This window comes from Uloborus diversus, chromosome 1, assembly GCF_026930045.1.
Source record: "Uloborus diversus isolate 005 chromosome 1, Udiv.v.3.1, whole genome shotgun sequence".
In the NCBI taxonomy this organism is placed as follows: domain Eukaryota; kingdom Metazoa; phylum Arthropoda; class Arachnida; order Araneae; family Uloboridae; genus Uloborus; species Uloborus diversus.
The window spans coordinates 250,973,586-250,991,421 of record NC_072731.1 but is presented as its reverse complement, the minus strand read 5'-3'; the positions used below and the strand labels follow the sequence as shown (position 1 = coordinate 250,991,421).

Here is a 17,836-nt window from a genome sequence, read left to right as displayed (position 1 = left end):
CCTGAACCAAACCGACTGAAGAAGATAATTTCATCAAATATACGAGCACATTCCGTAGACATCAAACCCAAAGCTTGCCCTTCTTCCTCCTGAGCTCATCTGCATAAATCCCCCCCCCCCACTTCATCGACCACCAATTTCTCCATCATCGGGGGTTGATGAAAAGGAGAGTCAGCTGCACTTTCGGTTTTCTAACGAACTGGCAATGAATTCCCCTCACGTCCTCCTGTAGATCTCGTCATATTTTCTTCCTTTCCCTGGTAGGTATGATATCTTGTTATCACTGCCAGGTGTATGATGGCCCGGCCAGTGGCAGCTGCCTTCTCGGAACTGATTAGCGGGCAATGCGAAATCACAGGGCAAAATCCACCTTTATGCTGATTGTTCCCGAGTGATTGGTTAGTTTTGGAAAGTGATCGGGGACACTGACCAGGAAGTTTAATAGCAGTGATAGTTAGCGTTTAACCTAATGGTGAAGCTTTATGACATGAATAAATTAACTGCAGGTGATCGGAGGTTTTGAAATTTTAAGTTTATCGTCTATGTTGATGGATATGGGAAGGCCAGATACGTAGGTTGAATCATTAGGTTGAATGCTATCAACTCATTTACTCATTTATAAAACTCAGGCAAGGCTAATTTTGACACAAAACTATGAAGTGTATAATTACTAGTAGCTGGTAACTGGAACTTTTTTCTAAGTCTACGTCGGTCTACGGTCGTTCTTGATCAAAATGTCGTCAGCCGATTTGATTTCCGGTCATTCATATTTAAACATAAAATACGCAAACCTACACTGTCATGATGGAAAAGATTATTTTGTTGATGATGTTTGGTTTTTAAAATGTGATTGGGGACACTGACCAGGAAGTTTAATAGCAGTGATAGTTAGCGTTTAACCTTATGGTGAGGCTAAGTACGCTTTATGACATGAATAAATTAACTGCAGGTGATCGGAATTTGGTAAATTTTAAGTTTAACGTCCGTGTTGATGGATAGGGGAAGGCTAGACACGTAGGTTGAATCATTAGGTTGAATGCTATCAACTCATTTACTCATTTATAAAACTCAGGCAAGGCTAATTTTGACACAAAACTATGAAGTGTATAATTACTAGTAGCTGGTAACTGGAACTTTTTTCTAAGTCTACGTCGGTCTACGGTCGTTCTTGATCAAAATGTCGTCAACCGATTTCATTTCCGGTCATGCATATTTAAACATAAAATACGCAAAACTACACTGTCATGATGGAAAAGATTGTTTTGTTGATGATGATTGGTTTTTGAAATATGATTGGGGGCACTGACCAGGAAGTTTAATAGCATTGATAGTTAGCGTTTAATCTAATGGTGAAGCTTTATGACATGAATAAATTAACTGCAGGTGATCGGAAGTTTTGAAAATTTAAGTTTAACGTCCGTGTTGATGGATAGGGGAAGGCTAGACACGATAGGTTGAATCATTAGGTTGAATGCTATCAATTCATTTACTCATTTATAAAACTCAGGCAATACTAATTTTTACACAGAACTATGAAGTGCATAATTACTAGTAGCTGGTAACTGGAACTTTTTTTTTCTAATTCTACGTTGGTCTACGGTTGTTCTTGATCAAAATGTCGTCAAACGATTTGATTTCCGGTCGTGCGTATTTGAAAATAAAATACGCAAAACTGCTCTGTCATGATGGAAAAGATTGTTTTGTTAATGATGATTAGTTTTTAAAATGTGATTGGGGACACTGACTGAAAGTTTAATAGCAGTGCTAATTTAGAATGCGTTTAACCTTACGCTGAGGCTAAGTACGCTTTATGACATGAATAATTTAACTGCAGGTGATCGGAGGTTTTGAAATTTTAAGTTAAACGTCTATGTTGATGGATAGGGGAAGGCTAGACACGATAGGTTGAATCATTAGTTTGAATGCTATCAACTCATTTACTCATTTATAAAACTCAGGCAAGCCTAATTTTGACACAAAACTATGAAGTGCATAATTACTAGTAGCTGATAACTGGAACTTTCTTCTAATTCTACGGTCGTTCTTGATCAAAATGTCGTCAACCGATTTGATTTCCGGTCATGCGTATTCTTTACTAATAATAAAGCTGAAAATGTCTGTCTGGATGGATATCTGGATCTTTGTCTGTGTGTCTGGATTTCTGTGACGCGCATAGCGCCTAGACCGTTCAGCTGATTTTCATGAAATTTGGCACAAAATTAGTTTGTAGCATGGGGGTGTGCACCCTTGTGTGAAAATTTGATTTTGTTCTTTTTTCTATTCCAATTTTAAGAACATTTTACCCAGTAAATTATCATAACGTGGAAGAGCAGATTACAAAATTATCATAACGTGGAACCATAAAGTGAGCGAATAAATGAACATAGCCAATTGGCGAGAAATTTATCATCCATTATTTGTAAATATACAGGCGAACCAAATGACCTTTTAATTCTTCTACTACGGGCAAAGCCTTGCGGGTACCACTAGTTGAACATAAAATACACAAAAATTCATTGTCATGATGGAAAATATTGTTTTTTTTTAATTAATTAGTTAATTAAAACAAAAAATAGTTTATATTTAGTTTGATAATTAGTTTTAAAATGTGATTGGGGACACTGGATCGGAATTTTGGAAATTTTAAGTTTAACATTTATGTTGATGGATAGGGGAAGGCTGAACACGGTGAAATACATCATTATGTTAAGTGCTATCGACTCATTTACTCATTTATAAAACTTTGGCACTAAAAAGTTTGACACAAAACTTTGAGGTGCATAATTAGTAACTATAACATTTTTCAATTCTACGTTAGTATAATTTTCGTTCATCAAAATGTCGTCAACGATTTGATTGCCGATCGTACACTTATGGACACAAAATATACAAAGCTAATGCCTTGATGGAAAAGTTTGTTTGGTTAATGATGGTTAATTTTAAAAATGTGATTGGGACATTGACCGGGATGTTTAATAGCAGTGATAGTTTTGACTGTGATTAAACTTATGGAGCAGCTAACGTACGTTTTATGAGATGAATAAATTGACTGCAGGCGATCGGACTTTTTGTAATTTTAAGTTTTTACTGCTAATTGATCGATAGGGTATGACTGGATGCAGTGAAATACATCATTACTTTGAATGCTATCAACGCATTTACTCATTTATAAAACTTAGGCAATAAGAATGTTGACACGAAACTACGGTGTGCGTACACTTGCCAGTGTTAAGAACTTTTTCTAATTCTAAGTTAGCAAGCCATACATGTTGCAGACGTTTAATTTTCGATCGTGATTAAAATGTCGTCAAACGATTTACCCACTATTGCCGATTTTACATCTTTTCTTTACTAATACTAAAACTGAAAGTCTACCTATATCTCTGTCTGTCTGGATGTCTGTCACGCGCATAGATCGTTCGGCTGATTTTCATGAAATTTAGCACAAAGTTAGTTTGTAGCACGGGGGTGTGCACCTCGAAACGATTTTTCGAAAACTCGATTTTGTTCTTTTTTCTATTGCAATTTTAAGAACATTTTACCGAGCAAATTACCACAACGTGGAATAGTAAATTACGGAATTATCATAACGTGGAATCGTAACATGGACGAGCCATTTAACATATCAAATTCGCGAGAAATTCATCATCCATTATTTGCAGATATACAGGTAAACCAAATGACCTTTTAATTTTCTACTACGTGCAAAGCCGTGCGGTACCACTAGTATACATATAAAACATCCAAAACACATCAAACAACCGTTTTCACCAAATGTCTTGGTGAAAACGGTTGTTTGTTAATGTTGGTAGACAATGACATATGAGGCAGTGAGAAGCTAAGGGATGTAAGTGGCAAAATTAAAAATTTGGAGATAACCAGTACACATGGTAGGTGAACCTCTCCTCTGTTTTGGTACAAGAGATGGTACTAATAGCCCTGGTAGTTGCTGCTAAACAGCATGATTTAGAAAAAAATTTCAACGAAAGCCTGTCTTTAAACGCGTTTTACTCAAAACTTGAAAATGTCCACTTACATCCCTTTGCTTCTCACTGCCTCATATTTGCCTTTTTGTTATTCTTATTTATTATACTCAGAGTAAATGGAATAATAAAATGTTTAAATTGTTTTTTTCCCTCCATTTGGTAAGCTAAAAACTTCAAGTTATATTACGCAAACTTGCAAAATACTTTATTTTTTCTGCGACTTTTACCATTTTTATATCAGTACAGTGCCCGCCGTTTATTAAAATCACATTCGCTCTGAGGACATTTGATTTTATAAAGCAGCTGATTTTATAAACCGGCATGCCTGCACCTGCACTCACATAAAAATAAAAGGGGTTGAAGTTTAAATATACTTTAAAAGCGAAATAAACTACTTAATTTATTTTTGAGTGCTTCAAAATACAGTTGACATTTTACACATGAGGTACATTTTTATACACGATAGTGTTAATCAAGCAACATTAAGCCAATATTTTAACAGAATTGGACTAAAGATTCAATATTGTTTAAAAGTTTGCAATTTTTTTTTTTTTTTTAATTTTTCTCAGCATTGTATTTTTCTGTAAATCAAGCATTTTTCTGACATCTATTGAAGAAGGCAAATTTGTCTCTGAAGGCAGATTTGTCCTGAGACCGATTCCTTCAATTGGTGCTTCTTGGTCAATTTTTTTACGTATGATGTCGAAAAGTTTGATTTTATAAAACGGCGATAGTGATTTTATTAACGGATGGTTTTAACATGTTTTGATACTGCAATGATTCGGTTCCTTCAGATTTGATTTTAAAAAGCGGCTGATTTTATAATCCAGTGATTTTATTAGTGGCGGGTACTGTACCATAGACATACAAAGATGAAAAGTTTGAAGTTTAAAAGACATATGAGTTATGCATATACATTTCGAGACCAAGAATATAAAATACATTTAATTCTTTTATGTACCAATTATGATTTTACAAAGTTCATTTTTATCTATTTATTTTGCCCTTTATTTATTTATTTATAAATTTTTTGGCTTTGGACTTAAACGCTGTCTTAAATCTTTATGAATCATTGCACAAATGACATAAAATGTTTTCAATAGCATTTATCATTTTTATTTTAGCAGCAGGATCTGCAAAGCTTTTTCAAGAAAAATATTTTTGTTATTCTTTGGCCCAAAGCCAACACAACACATTTTGTAGAATAGAATTTCCTTTCCTTCTTTCACCCCTGAAAATGTGTCGGCATAGACAGACAGATGAGACCACATCTAAACTGTTTTTTTCAAACTTCGTATTTGATTTTTTTTCCCGGACGATCATACGAAAAATATATACTAACTTTTTCCCAAACGAACTTCTGTTTCTCTTATTTTTAAAGATAAAAATCTGCTCTTTTTCCGAACGTCTGCTCCTCAGAAAAAAACCACTTTAAAAGTGTGGTATCGAAAAAAATATAGATATGGATGATTCTGACGAAAATGGTACATTTCATGTCCGGCACTTATGGATTATTTACAGAAAATTTGATAGTTAATATGATTTAATCATATTTTTTTCTTTATTCTTCATGCAATTTTGTATCATGAGGCATCTTTTGTTTTTAATATTTTGATTTATGAATTTTTTTTTAAATTATATTAGTCAAAAAGGCAAAATCTTGATGTCCCAGCTACAAAACAGTGAATATTAAAGAGTGATTTAAGTAATTGCTTAGATACAATAACAAAAAAAAAAAGTTCCAATTATATTGCAACACCTTTTTTGTAACAATTTAAACAATAATTTTTTTCAAGAAAAATATTTTTTTAATGAAAATGCTGGGAATTTACAATTGACCCTACAGTTTACGAATTTTGAAATGTTCACTCTGCTACAGTCATTATAGAATAAAAAAATATGTTTACAAAAAAACTAGCAATACTTTTGAGATGACCAGATGGTAAAAACTCCATGTATAGCTAATCCTAGTGGATTCAACAATCAACAAGCAAAATAAGATTCATTCTTTGTCTCTGATAGTAAATTTGAGTAATAAAATGTCCACAATGTTACATTAATTTTACTAATTAAAATTTAAAAAAATCTAAATTACATATAAAGTAGTAATTTTAGAGTTACTCTTTGTTTTCGTATCACTATTTTAACTTACTTTAGGTTTAGAAAAAAAAAAATTAACTATTTTGTTCACTCTGTTACACTTCTTGTGTAACAGAATGGACTATATTTATGGAAATAGTAAACAAGTCCCATATGCTATTGATGTTTTTCAAAAAGCTTACCTTTTCAAATTTATAGAAAAATTGAATTAAATACAAAATTTTAAAAAATGAAACATTGTTTATCTATTTTCTCTGCTTAAATATAGAGATTACTTCTGTCTTCAATAATAGTGTCCACTCTGTTACAGGAATATTTTAACTGATTTGATTGTAATTTTTTAAAAATATTTAATTTAAAGGTTAATTGCATAGAACTACACAATTACTAACCAGAATAATTCAACTGCAATCTTTTTTCAAGTTTGTTTCATATAATAATCTAACTTTTGCAAATGATTTTTTAAAATCTTGTATTTTTGAGTAAGATAATTAGCAATAAAACTTAAATGTGCCTTTCACAATAACATTTTAAGCATTTGTATGAAAGATATGTTTCAATTGTTTATATTAAACAAAAAAAATTCAAAAAATAAGTGAAAATTTTGATTTTGTTGTTGTTTTTAAATGTGTAACAGAGTGGACTAACTTTCATTTCTGATAAAAGAACCGAGAAAATTGGATATTAATACCAAGTTGAGCTAACTAATTTTTACAGTTCAGATAAATTAAACCCTTTTGCCATTATTTGACATTAATTTTTGTTGAATTAGATGATTTTGAAAAAAAAAAAAAGTTTTGAAAACTGAAATGTACCATGTTCTCCGGAATGACCCATATAAAGTAAGAAAAACAGTTAAAAATGAGTCTTGGTGTTTAAAAAAAAATTAAAAGGTGTCTGGGATGGTTTAAAACATTTAAAAGTATTTTTAAAACAATATCCAATTTACCGACGGTGAAGTTAAAAAAGAAAAACCGCTCTTAAAGAAGCAATGAATAGTGTTGACGAATTGCTTAGCATAAAGAAATTTGTGTAAGTATATTTCATTTTAGAGCAATTTCGGTGGGCTTATTATTAATCAACTTTCGGGGTTAATCTTGTTTCCAATATTTTCTCATTTTAAAGGCACCGGTGTTAACTACTTGAACAAATCGGGCAAAGTGACAAATGCCAATCTTGCACTGACTGAAAAAACAATGAAATTTATATCATAAAAATCTAAATCCGGGCTTAGTTCTAGATTTCTATGTTAGATCAAAACCAACTCATTGAGAATCAGAGATATTTTTTAGGAGTAAAACCATGTTATTTTCTAGGTTCCAGAGAAACATTATTGACGTTTATTTGTGTGCCCAGGGGCGTGCACCGAGGGAGGGGGGAAAGGGAGACCTGTTGGCCCGTCCCCGTGCCTGAAGGAGGCAAAATATTTTTAAAACGAGAGATGAAATATAGGGGTAAACAATAGTTGCGTTCACAACACACTTTTCTACATCGTAAGTAACGGAAAAAAACTACCTACCTCGTAAGCTACCGAAGCGGTTGCTCCAGCTCCCCCCCCCCCCCAAAAAAAAAGAGAGGAAAAAAAACGGTTGAAAACTTCCCCGTTTACTTGTAAAAGCAGGTTTTCCATTGTACCAGAGACAGCGTTTTTTACTCAACATCCTTAGCGGCTATACCCAGCAAGTAGACGAACTTCTTTCGCGTAATGCATTCTGGGTAAAACTCTGCATTTACTCCAGAAGGAAGCAGGAGGAGAAAAATTCCACATGTACCCCGCCAATAACCGGAATGCGGTGAAAAGCAGGTTTTTTCCGGGGTCGAAAGTGCCCGTGGAAACGCGCCTAATATGGAGGGGGCCCCGTAAAAGTCAATTGTGACGGTCCCCAAAATTTCTGCACACGCCCCTGTGTGTATCCACCCTACAGATTAAAGGTTACAGATATTCCTAGAAAAATGATAAACAAGAACATTTTGTCTAATCAAAGATATGATGCAAGATTAAGGAAAGTTGACTCAAGGGGGAGGGGGGTAATGAGTTGTATGTATGTGTATAGTTAGTACTGCCCATTCTTGCAGTGTTGCAGTGAGTATTCAACTATTGTGAATCCAGGCAACAAAAAGTTTATCAGGTATCTTTGACAGCAACCATTTGTTGTTATTCTTTTTGCACTGTAGAAAACAGATAACGTACAATACTTCTAACTTGATGAAATATATCTTCCTCCAATAATCCTTTCTAACTAAAAAAAAAAAAACACTCAGAAAAAAAAACAGAGATAGAAGTTCAAAAGATTTAACCATCATCCGTAGGATGACGCCTAAACGAGCAGCGTAATTTATCAGGTGAGCGTGCGGCCCAAACCGGTTTTACCTTTCACCGGCGAGTCAAAGCACAGATTTAAATTTCAGTATGTGAGGGGATAAGAGAAATTCCTGAACTCATCGTGACCCTGGCGAAATTTGTTTGCTCAGGACGTTATCGTAGGCGGTCATCGATTGATTTAATAATTCTGGCGGCTTTAATTTTTTTAAGCAACGTAAGAAGACGGATGGCTTTCACTCGCGGTTTTTCCCTTTAATCCTCTTCTTCTCTTGCCGATGCCATTTTGTTACTCGTAAGCTGGGAAAGGGATGATTTTGACGGCAGGGAATAAACTACAATCTGAAAATAAGATTTTATTTTTAAATTTATTGTTATCATTATTGTTTTGTTTGTGTGTTAACTTTTTTTAAATTTTTTTTATATATTTATTTATTTTTATATAAGTCTTTTACATTTTAACAAATGAAAACTAGGTGCAAAAAGGTTTTTCTGTAAATTTTACAAATAAAAAAAAAAAAAAAAAACTTTTTGAAATTTTGTGTCGTAAAATTTTATTTTCACTGCTCATTTTCGTTTTACAATTAACTCCATTACAAAAATGAAATTAAGGAAGTATCTTAAGAAAACGGTAGAGGTGACTTTTCTCTTTAATCATCTCGTCGAAGCCATTTTGTTACCCGTAAGCTGGAAAAGAATGATTTTGATAACGGGGAATAAACTAGTCTGGCAAACGTTGATGAGAAAAGATATCTTTCGTTTTTTATTATTGTAATTATTATTTTATTTTGATATTGTTTTTCTTTTTCTTAATTTTATAATTTTTTTTTTTTTTTTTGTATTTGTTGCCCGAAATAGTAATAATATTGTTAAAATCTGTAAATAGTAATTATTTTTGTGATTAATTTGTCGTAATCTAGCTAAAAAAGCTTTTATTAAATTATCTTCCATCTAAATTATTGTAGTGACGTAACCTGTAAATAGTTTCTTGTAATGAATATTCAGCCCCCATACATTCGGCTGAAGTATACGTTCCCCTTATTTCTGAATGATAAAATTTGTGAATGGAAAGAAATAAGAAAGTGTAGAAAAGTGTATGATTTTCTGGAATATCTGAGAAGCTTTCTTTCGATGTCTATAAATAGCCGTGCCGCATAATAAAAAGTCAGTCTCGAATTAGTTTTTGCTTGTGAATCGTTGCAGCGGTACGCTGGAGAGCACGTATTGTTCTGTCTTGTGAAACCTTTTGAGCTGTATTTTTGCGTATTTCGATGTAAATACGTGTGTAACCGTTGAGTTTACGGTGTTGATTGATATTTGCTTAATTGCTGATGATTAATTTAGTAGTTGTTAACGATCTTTCCTGTACATAGTGTAAATAAATCTCCTGTGTTTTTCTCAAGAATTGTGTCGTCCTTTCAAGAAAGTTTGAAGCTGCACCGGTACCTTTAACAATATTTTTAAAAAGATTACGTGCTATCAAATGAGGAAAAACCATTTCCATTCTAGTTCCTCTAGTTCCAAATGATTTTTTTTTTCTTTTCTTACTTCGGCTTGAACGAACACTTTGCTAATCCGTCAGTGAAGAGTTTAAAAAAAAATCAGTAAAAGTATCATCAGAGGTATAGCTCATGTCTTTTCAAGGCGTGGAAATACTCCTTGACAGTTTTATAGGAAAGAAATATAAAAAGCATTAACGACAGTAATAGTGACCCATTCCCATAAAAACAAACTTTCCACCAATGAAATAAAAGATGGCAGGGATGCAGGGAAAGAAAGAATATGTGTTATTTGGCTTTTTATCGTTTAGAAGGATTGGTATTTTGTGTTTAAAAAAATAATGAATCGCTCTAATGTAATATTTTTAAAATTCCAATCCCCCCCCCCCCTATTTACCACAATGTTCAATTTTTCATAGCAGCATGTCTGCATTTGTCGATTATTATTTCTATCTATCACCAGTAATGTTTTGAGAACTCAATTTTAAAGGACCAAAGAAAAAAAAACTTTTTTTACTTTTTTTTCTCCTTGACTTTTTAACTGCTTACTTTTTAATTTAGAAGATCTGTTCTGATGTTTAATTTTTTGTCTTACTGTCTGTTCCAATTTTAGATTTGAAATAAAAAAAGATGCAAATTCGAACTGAGAAAAAAATCTGATATATTTAAGAATAGTTATTTTATATTGCTTTTACAATTATTAAAATATTGAACACTTTTTTTTTTTTTTTTGGAAACACTTTACATGGTCCAGGAGAACTTACAGACACTGATGGAAAAGAAAAAGAAAACAGAGTCAGAAGAGAAAATACTTGATTTTTATCTATTAATGGCATATTTCGTATCTCTTATCCGTTCGTAATAGATTTTAAGCCAAGGAAGTAACAAAGTAATCCAGGGAGTCTACAAACGGCAGTGCATCAAAGCTTCTCAATGCCTGTCAAGCGCATTTTTCCCGTTACCTTCTGTTCTTTTTTTTTTCTTTTTTTCCTTTCTTTCTTTCTTTTTTTTTATTTATTTTTTACGTAGCATTCCCAACGTTAATGTACACTCGTCTTTTTGGACTCTTAACTTATGACCGCCATCGGTTTTCAGGTTACTTCTTAATGACTTCCCCGGTTTTCTCTAACTTTATGTACTTTTTTTTTCTTGTAAACGTTTTGTTGGCTTTTCTGCTTTGTTCACTAACGTTGACAGAATGCTGACCAAATGATATTTTACCCACTAACGCAGGTGACTCGGAGACATACAATTTATTAAGAGTGTCTTGTTTACTTTCCTTCTGAAAAACTTTCTTACTTTTTGTGATTTCGTTTAATAGATTTCGTTAATCATCTGCAGAGACAGTCCTTATGAAAAATGTACCTAGTTATTCTATCGAACTTCTTTGTAGGAAGTACAAAATTATCACAAATTTTTTCATTAGAATTTTAACACCAAAACTTCCAATTCAATCATTCCTGAAACAATTTTCTTTTTTTTTTTTAAATGTTTTTTTTGGGGGTGGAGGGGGGTCTGTATTTGTACATGTAAGATCAAAATGGAATCGGAATATTCCTTTTGACCATCTTCGATTTATTTTGTAGCGTATGTGTGCATTGTGTACGTATTGTGTACGTATGTTTGTATTTCGCGTTACGCAAAAACAAAACTCGAAAACTTGACGAAATATCGGCAAGTTTTTCTTTGTCGTCAGTTTTTTGTCACCAAAAACGAGATAACGAATCCAAGCTCAGTTTGGCAATACCTGCGATTAGGTTAGTGACACTCCCTAGAGACAATGTTAAACGTTGTCGGTATTTATGTTTGTAAAATGGTCTTTCCTGCATCGACTTTGAACAACCAAGGAATTGCAAGTATTTATTACGTTCTTTTCTTTATTTTTACTTCCTTTTACAAAAAAGGAAGTATTGTATTCGCGAAAAAAAATTTCACTCGAAAATCGACCTTAATTTCCATTTTGCGCACCCCCGAATGAATGTTGAGGAGTTTGTTTTTCGACACGACCACTCGTGTATATAAACCTAAGAACGTATAGACGTCCGAAATATTCATTTTGACGATTCTCGAGTTAATTACAACGAGTTTTCTCGTGACTTCTGTATGGTGCGTATATACGGATGTATGTCGCATAACGGTATGTCCTATAAAGTTGAAATTTGGGACGTGGACTCCTAGTGGGGTCTAGTTGTGTAACTAGTGTTTTGGTTGCATTCGGGTGTTTTTAAAGGGGTATTTTGCACTATTATGGGGGGGGGGGAATCATTGTTAAATTAGATGCAAACTCAAGTGGTGTTATTATTTGTCGGGCACTTGGCGATATATCGCCAGGCTTTTGGTAGCCAAGTTTTGTCACTAACTTGGTGACAAATGTGGCGATTTTTTTTTAAATTTTTTAAACTGGTTTCAATTTGGCACTGTTTTTGAGAGAGTTAACTATTGAATCCCATTATAACTGCCAATAATGGAGAAGTAACAATAAGTTGTTGTAAAAGGAAGTCATGTGATGCACACATCAGCTAGTTTGTTTCTTTTACAGTGTGCTAAAATATAATTTTGTTCATTTTTTACGTTCCAATTAGTTTTTGCTACTGCTCTTTTGAAACACCAACATAATCAACAAATTTCTTGAAACTTCATAGAGCTTTTTATTTACTCTGCTTCGTAAATATAGGACTATTTCTAAGAAATCCTAAAATAACTAAAAATTTATAATAACGTTATGTTTGGGGGTCATGACCCTCATTAAGCCGCCGACAATATTATCCATCCACATTGTGCTCAAATACTTCACGAAAGAAATGTAATGTTATGTAGCAATAATTTCAATTCACTAATATTTTTTTAAAAATAAATACCTGAAATACTTATTCCTTTCATTGCTTATGAAGTTAAATAGCTATGTTTATTTCCTACAAAGTGCGTTATTCCTTTCCAATTTGATGCTTTTTATCGATACTCAAGGTATTTCAGAAAATTTTTGTATTCTTCAGTATACAGTAGACCTTCGTTTTACGCGGGGGGTTACGTTCCACAGAAATACCGCGTAAATTGAGACCTAACAGCAGTGTAAAAAAAGGGGCTTGGTTCCGTAGATAACAAAATACTTAATTCTAGTGATGACTAATTGTATAATAAGTTTAATGTGTACGCATATCGACTTGTATGCACAACATGCATAAAGAGAACACAAATTGACTTCGTGATCTATTTATAAAGAGGAGCTGGCTATGATGGTCTTTTGGCAGTCATTAAGAATTTTTCTCTGTAACTCTTTGCAGAGCATTAACGCATCCATGATCACTTGCGTCATTTCCGTGATAGATTCTTTCTTCACCAACAAATCAGAAAGATCATTACTATTGTCTAGGAATGGCTAAAAATTTTCAGTGCGAACGTTTTTGGTTGTGCGTCACCGATATCCTCGTTGATTTTGACCTCCCTTGTCTCTCCTAAAAGCTCTTCTTCCAGTGAGTTCTGAACTGTGTGATTCTAATAACTTTCCTTCCGGAAAGAGCTCTGGAGTCAATCGCATAAAATGTCTCCAGTGGCCCAATCTCAACTATTAGCACGCCAAAATGCAGTTGATTACGCGTATTCTGCAACCTTAGGAGTTTGGACATAGAAAGAGGGGAAAATTTTATCTGTTCGTGTTGCCGCTTCCACGTGAAACCAAAACTCATCCGCGTAAAATAAAATAAAGGTGTCAAATCTTAAACCGCGTATAATCGAAACCGCGTGAAATAAACCCGCGTAAAACGAGGGTCTATTGTATTTGCATTCGTTCTGTATTTAATATTCGTATACGTGGAAAGTTTGGGAACCCCTGACTTAACTGGTTAAAACAACGTAACGTAATCTTTTCGGCTTAAACATGCGTGTTCCTTTGCAAATAACTTATAACTAATGAAAAAGTTTCTTTCAAAAAAAAAAAAAAAAGAATCGAAGCTTAGTGATACCTAAAGCCAATGGCACACACAAGGGAGGGTAAAGTGGGTTCGTACCCTTTCCATAATTCTTGTCTTTTTTTCCCTCGATTGCTTACGATTTTTTAATTTTGTACATAAAATCATTCCAAACAAAGGTAACAATAGTTTCAGTCCTAATAAGTGAAAAAATAAAATTATCGTGTTAAAAGATATTAAAAATTATTCTGCTCTTTTCTTATATCGAATGCCTATTAGAAGTGGAATGGTGGTTAATAAATGACTACACTGTTTTTAGAATGATGTTTTTAGTAATGAACCATGCTTTTCGTTTTCTAGTTACAGATTAAAATGAGATTCTATGATATGAACCTTTATAACCATATGGTGCTTCTACAACGATAAATTTGCTTTACTGTTTCCATTCTTGAGTTATAAGAAAAGTAAATGTGGAACTTCTTTTACTTATTGGTAATTTAATGAAATGTTTGTTATTAATATATTTTAATTAAATAATGCTAAATATTTATACCGTATTACCCCGCATTATCTGGCATGCCGCGAAATTCGTGGATCACCAGATTTTCAATAATACTTACCTGATCCTTTCCGGCATGTCGGAAAAATCGAGGTTAGGAAAGAAAAATAATACGGAAAAAAAATGTTCAGCTTAAAAATGAATTTAAGTTCTATACATATCTTATAAGTGTCAATGAACAGTTTAATTTTGTAAAATTATTTACTTATAATGTCATTTGTTATTTTAACAAGAGAGAAAAATATTGTTTAATAACAAACATTTTTTTAAAATTAAGTTAAAACTAAGCAAACATTTAAGCAGTAACTACCCTAAACCAGTGCTAAAGAATTTACCATAGCTATTCAATAAGAAAAATAAACTTACCTCTCTAAAAGAACCTAAAGTAATTTATTTAAAAAAATATGAACAAATCACAGTAACGATGATTGCTTCTGAATTGATTACTTTATTCGCGTATAATTAAATCCATTCATAATGACCTTCCCTTAGTAACAAGCATATATTATATGCAATAATTTTTTTTTTTTTTTTTGAAAGAAGGTTACTTACGGGATTTGTTTATTTTTTTCCTTACAGTGGTTTGCTTTCTGATTGGAACTGATTGGGGAGATTTACCTTTGTTTTGTTAAAACCTCGAATAAAAATAAACCTCGAATTATCCGGCACGCCGGATAATTCAAATTTCCCGGCATGCTGGTCAACCTTGCTTTTTTCCGGCATGCCGGATAATGCGGAGTGATACGGTAATAGTTTATATTTTACTGTTTTTCGTTTTCAATAATCCATAAAATTAAGTCAATATGTTTGGTGGCGTATTGACGTGTGATATGAGAGCGAAGCTTTCCATCTTGGACACTCCCCTTGCAAAATTCCTGTGTGCCCCATCGTCTAAAGCTAAATAGTACGTAGATGTTTGCGCAAGACAAAATAGACGCGTCAGATTCTAGTTAACTTCTTGATCTTGCCTAAAAATATTAGTAACGTATTTCGAAATATTTTTCAAAATTTAATTTAATGTCGTGAGAATATGCTTTCAAAGAATTTGTATGTTTCAATCTTTTGTGTGGATACAGTTGTTACTTTAACTTTGAATTGCAAATCAATAATTATGATATAAATATGATGTATGGAATGAGTTAGTTTATGTAACATTTCTAATAAATTCCCATTTGTTTTTCTCTAGGTAAGTGACCCACTTTTTGCTGCTTCTTTGACTTGTTTCGTCATCAGATTTATGTAAGTATTTTTATAAGTCCAATTGATTTTCCGCAAATCAATGTTTGTGTCAATTTTCGGAATTTTTTCAGCAGTCTAACAAAACTTACTTGATAGGTGCGCGATTAATTAATATATCGATGAAAGTTCGTTAGATAATTTTCAGGTAAATGTTGAAACAGGGGCGGCAAATAGGGGGTGCGAGAGGGGGCGGTTGCACCCCCAAATTTTTCACTAAGAATAATATAAAATGGTAAAATTCTATTTAGATAACTTAGAAAATCATTTGCCTGAATTTTCAGAACACAAAAAACTGATGGAGGATAAGTGTTTGCCTTAGTAATTGCTTCATATGGGTTAAATATTTCAAAATTGAGTAATTTATGTTATGATGGAACATCTTGTATGAGATACCCGTACAGTGTAGAGTCTGTGCAATTTTTACGCGTAAATTCCATGTCATTTTACATAAATTTTTATGCTCATATTATAACTTAATGTTCAGCTAGTAAGTGTTCATTGACGCCATGTACTAGAAACACATTTTAGCAACTCGGTGTATCATATGCTTTCATGGGAACTTTTTGTAAAGATATGCTATTTTTGAAAAACATCTCACATCAAAAAATACTTTCACATCAACAAATCTATCTTGAGGCTCTTTACTTGACAATCTCCGAGTGACACAAGATGGTCTTCAAGAGTTATAAAAGCCCCCTGGAAGAATTACTGGAAAGCGACCTTTTCATTGATAAAAAATTTGATGTCGTTTTAATATGTATGCCTTTGTCTGAATTTTTTATTTACTTTATTTATACTGCGGAGCGTTTTTTGATAAATGCTACACTCTATCATAAAAATTTTAATTCGCTAATCTTAATTCTTGGATTGACAATTGAAACTCTTAGTAATTTTCGCATTAATGCATACTTGAACCAGGTGTGGAACTTTGTGACAGAACTTTTCGTAACAGTTTTTAATGTATGCCAATGTGGAAGAGGTGACAAAACCCCAGATGAAGTTTTAGTCAAAATATTAAATCAATATTTTGAATAAACTGATCAATTCAGTTTCTCAAGAACTTGAGACAGGATTTAATGAGATATATTTATTATTGGTCTTAACTTCAATATTATGTAGGTTGGTTATAGAAAGCGAAAAAGAAAATATTACACTTATAAGTAATAGCATGAGGGAAGAGGAATTGTTTTGTGAATTGTGATTATACTTTTTAATGACACAAAATAAATACTAGCCTATTTAAAAAGCTTTCTTGGTTATTTTAAAGAGATGAATCTAAAGGAAATGGGCTTTTTTGACATAACTTTCTTCCTTCCATTGTTTTTTGACTGTTTCAATCAGGTCAGTCATTTGAAAGATGACTTCCGTGATTAAATTGAAAAACCGATGTAAATAAAGCACAAATTTACACGAAAATACAGCATATAGCTATTTCAAGGCTACAAAAATGGAGCCTCTTCATCGGTGTAAAAAACTACGCACACAACCAGAAAGTTGTAGGAGAACTGAACGTTAACCAATTTTGGCTTGCGTGTCTCAGGAGGCTAGAGAATTGCCTTCGAAGCGCAATGAGGCAAAGCAAGACCTTCCTCTTTAGCTATACTGGCAATAAATTAAGTCATTGGATATTGATTAACTATAGTTACAAAATTTTCTGTTCTTCCCGACTCCAAAAATAGCAGATTAAAACTTTACTAAAAAATAAAAACTAGTACCGAGATATTTTGTGAGATAACTTATAACAAAATAAATTTAAAGCTTCGGTCGAAAAAATTTTAATTTTTCTTTACAAACCTAATTATTCTTAACATTAAAACCATTTAATTATCAGTTCTTGTGAAAAACAATATGTATTTTATACCGTTCTGAGGAAATTCATGTTCAAGAAACTCGACCCCCCAAACGAAATGCTGAAATGCCGCCCCTGTGTTGAAACAAATCACATTATATGTTTCACAGATCCTTTGGCAACTTCATGAAATTCTTACCAAATTTAAGGTTTCACTTTATTCATAAACTATTTATTTATATTTAGTTTTACTAAATATAAATAAATAATAAAAATATAAAAAAAACTAGCGAACCACCTTTAAGAATTGAATCTTTTATTAGAAACATTGTTCTTAAATGTCGCCACTTTGATTAAGCAAGTTATGGTTATTTGTGAAACTCATGTCAAAGTTCCAGGGAACCCGAGTGTTTCGCGGGACCCAGGTTGAGCCCTCTGA

The 17,836-nt window shown here is 32.8% G+C and overlaps 1 protein-coding gene across 1 annotated transcript in view; it reads left to right on the top strand.

Moving 5' to 3' along the window:
* Window positions 1–17,836, top strand: part of LOC129219878 (uncharacterized) — a 430,493-nt gene that overhangs the window by 95,138 nt on the left and 317,519 nt on the right. The gene's annotated exons all lie outside the window — the stretch shown is intronic.